The 4,283-nt window shown below is 34.8% G+C and overlaps 1 non-coding gene across 1 annotated transcript; it reads right to left on the reverse strand.

Moving 5' to 3' along the window:
* Positions 1 to 1,052: 1,052 nt before the first annotated feature.
* On the reverse strand, positions 1,053 to 1,158 carry LOC122096698. The gene has a single exon (XR_006145372.1). It is a non-coding gene; the product is annotated as a U6 spliceosomal RNA (small nuclear RNA).
* Positions 1,159 to 4,283: the final 3,125 nt, after the last annotated feature.

The following is a 4,283-nucleotide window of genomic DNA, read 5'->3' on the forward strand; positions in this document are numbered from 1 at the left end:
ACATTTCTTTTGTTTTGCAGAGCATCAGCTGTTCCCTCTTTCCCACTTGTTTCCTCCTTCCCTTCAGTGACATTGAGTTGCTTATTTCATTTTGGTCAATGTCCATTGCAGCTGATGGATCCAGCTGTTGTATGTTTTTCCCTGATTACCTCTAGTTCTGTGTCATCTTCCTGGTTTCACTTCAGTGTGCACATTTGATCAGCAGAATGGGGTTACTTAGTAGTGATTCAATCAGATGAGTGGAAGTCCTTGGTTTCTTAAGTGTTGTTAATTTTGTCATATCACCTTGCATTTTGGATTTAAAATCCACTTATCACGGAGACCATGTGATGTTTGTCTCTTTGCTTTTGGCTTACCTCACTCAACATGATTTCTTGTAGGTTGATTGATTTCCCTGCTAATGCCATTATTTTGTCCTTTCTAATGACTGGAAAATATTCCGTTGTGTATAGTTACCATAGTTTTTAGATCCATTCATCTCTGGTGGGACATATGGGTTGTTTTCATATCCTAGCTACTGTGAACAGTGCTGCGATAAACATGGAGGTGCATGTGTCCTTGAATATTGGTACCTGTTGTTCAGGATAGATGCCTAGAAGTGGTATGAGTGGGCCATAAGGAGCGTCAATATTTAGCTTTCTGAGGACTCACCAGACTGCTTTCCAAAGTGGTTGTGTAAGTGTACATTCTCACACACACACACACACACACACACACACTCACACACACACACACACACACACACACACACACACAGAATGTTTTCTTGATCCATTCTTCTAATAAGGGGCATCGGGGTTGGTTCCATATCTTAGCTATGGCAAATAATGCTACAATAATCATTGCTGTGGTGGTTGTTTTAGTATGGACTTGTTTGTGATCATTTGGATGAATGCCCAAAAGTGGGATTGCTGTGTAATAGGCGAGCTCTATGTGGAGTCTTTTGAGGAACCTCCAAACTGCTTTCCAAAGTGGATGAACAAGTGTACACTCACACCAAGAATGCAATAGGCTTCCCTTCTGGCCACATCCCTTCCAGCATCTGTTGTTTTAAAAATATGGAACGATTCACTAAGTTGCGTGTCATCCTTGTGCAGGGACCATGCTAATCTTCTCTGTATGTTCCAATTTTAGTGTATGTGCAGCCAAATTGAGCACAGAACATTTTTTTATATGTAAAGTGTAATTGATTTTCTTAAACTAGACAATTCAACACAAATAAGTTAAAAAGAATTGTGAAATTTTAGAACCATGTATTTCTTACATAAGCACACATTTAAGAATAAAGTCAAGATTGACATGCCAAAAACAAAATAATTCCAGATATTTGTTGTTCATGAGATGTGTAGGAAGAAGAATTCAATTATTCTACACAAGGCACCTGTCATAATGATCATTGCAGCAAATGTTAAGGTTTGTTAAAAGTTTTAATGTTTTAAATATGTTTCATTTTGGGATTTGCTTAGATATGGCAAAATCAAGACTGTTTGCAGGTCATAAAATTTTTCGATAAAGTATATAATTTTTCTGGTAGCATGTACTAGTAAGTATGTACATTTCATAGTTTATAGAAACTTTACTAATGATAAGTTGCAAAGACTGTGTAAAGAAGCAGAGTGAAGAGGTAAAATTTTAAGTACACAGTTTCTGTTAAAACTTTAGGGCTCCCTTACGTTATATGTTTGTGATGAACAAATAATGATATAAGCCACATACAAATGGTGAGATGAACTATAAATAGTAATCTTAGTGGGTAAATTTAAAAGCTACTCATAGCTTTATCCAGATTTAAATGTATAAGAATATGAGAAAATAGTAAAATCAACTGTGTACACTTCAAATACTGAAAACCCTGGTAATTGTTTTCTTTTTTATTTTAGTAATCATTAATATTTAATTATTGTTTCCTTTATTTATAGCATTTTTTCCTTGTTGTAATATAATACAAATTTTTGTGAGTAGTGATTAAGAGGTACTTTGAGAATATTATTGGGATGGCCATACCATATTTCATAGGTGCATGTGAATGTACAAAGAGCAAAACTAAAAACAAAATACTGATTAAAAATTTAATCAAGTAGAGTCTGAATCAGGAGTGTTGATAAATGTCCACACCTAAATCTTAACCCTAAGCTGAAGTAGTGTTATTACAGAATTGAGGCTACAAAATTGTTTTGTTTTGTTATGTTTTGTTTTGTTTTTGCTTTGGTTTTGTTGGTTGTGGGGCTTGAACTCTGGGTCTTGGGTACTGTCCCTCAGCTCTTCAGCTCAAGGCTAGCGCTATCACTTGATCCACAACACCACTTTCACATTTTTCTGCTTATGTCGTGCTGAGGCATGAAATCCAGGACCTCATGCATGCAAGGCAAGCACTCTACCACTGAGCCACCTTCACAGCACCTGAGAAACTGTGATTTAAAAAATCATCTGAACAATATTTGCTTTCTGCTATGGATTATATAATGAAATATGTGAACACATTTTTATATTTTTGTGAATTGTCATACTTCTAAATTTATACTAACTGCAGCCAATTTATCCTTTTCAAAGTCAAGAAATATTTCTGAGAATTTGCTTCTGTGAAGAATGTTTTTGCATTTATAATTTCTTCTGAGTCATTTTTATTTTTTATCAAAATAATTTTATATTTTATGTTGATGAGTTATCATACATCAAATACCTTCAAATGTATATGTAGAGTCTCAAGATAGCAGTATGAATATTCTCATAAACCTCTTGTTTAACTGTTACGCACTATAAGTATTATGATATTTTTCTCTCTCTTTCACTCTCTCTCATTTCCGCTCTTTCTCTTTCATGCTCCTTGTCTGCTACTTAGAATTTCTGCTGGTCTACTATTATCCTTCAGGGTCCACTGGTTTTGTGGGAACATGATAAGGACCATCAGTTACCCTTGCATTCTTTAAGAGTTATAACAGTGACGTGAAATTATTCTTTGCCATTCTAAATGGCAAAACAACAGATCTAGGAATTCCTTTTCACTTTTAGTACTATTATAAATTTTATCTCATACGAATCATTGAGACTGATAAGATACTTTTAGCCTGGGTCCTAAAAATTCTTTTTCTTTTACAAACAACCTTTTTCTTTTATTATCAGTAAGTAATAAAAACAACGCTATCCTATGGAAAGGAGGCTGAAGTTGTTCACAGGGATGAAAAACAAGGTAATGGGGGAAGTGAGTACAAAGGATACACCTCATATAGCACAGATACTTACACTTTGTGATAAGGACAATGTGCTGGGAATTCTAGATTAAATCAATGAACACCTGATATATATGAACATATATTTATGTTTGTATATTTATTTATATATGCATATATGTGTATATCGGCCCATATATGTAAACATGAATGTTACTATACACACAAATACACACATACGTACACATATGTACACATGCACAAATGGAAAAAGACACATATATAGCAAACATAAGTTTTACTAGTTGTTCAATATGCCTTAGACAGACTGCTTGGAAATAAATGTGTTGAAGATGTATTTGTCTCTAAGAGTTCTTTTACCACTCCTCTTATCTCTTCCAACTTGTAGGTTTAGAGATATTCGACTTGAAAAATGCAGTACAAGTGATAGCAAGTCACTCAGAAATCTCAATAAGTATAGGTCATATGATGTCTCCCTGCTCACCATGGAATCCTTGCTCTTGTAGACACTCTCAACAGCCAAATTAGTAGGACAATATCCTTGTTAAGAATAAAGTTATAAGGCATTAAATGGCATCCTTCCTTGGGCTCTTTTCCAACAGCCAGCATCAATTCTTAAGCAGATGAGTGACTCCTCAGAAGACTGGAGCGCAGATCAAAATTTAACCAAACCATATGAAATTTCTAAAGTGAGAAATGCTGACTGAGGTTGTGCCGATGTCCTGGCAACGAAAATAAGAAAAAAGAAAGTTTTTTATGTATTAAAATTTGAGAATAATTTGTAACCTGTCAATAAATGTGTAGAACACAATTATACCAGCTCACAAAAGATGATGTGCATTTCCTTTATGTGCTTTTGGACTTGGAAAGTGTTCTTAAGTGTGTCTACACAAGTAGAATCAGCATGAAACAAGCCAGCATTTCTTCATTTAAGACACAAGGAAAGTATACAGGTTGACCCATTGTAACAATGAGATTTGCAAGATAATATTAGAGGGGGATGTAAGGAGGTGTTGGGGATGTGTGAAGGTAAGGAATAGTAGGGGAAAAACAAAGGAGGTTGTAACAATGCTCAATAAAAATGTACTCATTACC

Source organism: Dipodomys spectabilis, unplaced genomic scaffold (genome assembly GCF_019054845.1).
Source record: "Dipodomys spectabilis isolate Male_0828 unplaced genomic scaffold, ASM1905484v1 ptg000386l, whole genome shotgun sequence".
Lineage (NCBI taxonomy): Eukaryota > Metazoa > Chordata > Mammalia > Rodentia > Heteromyidae > Dipodomys > Dipodomys spectabilis.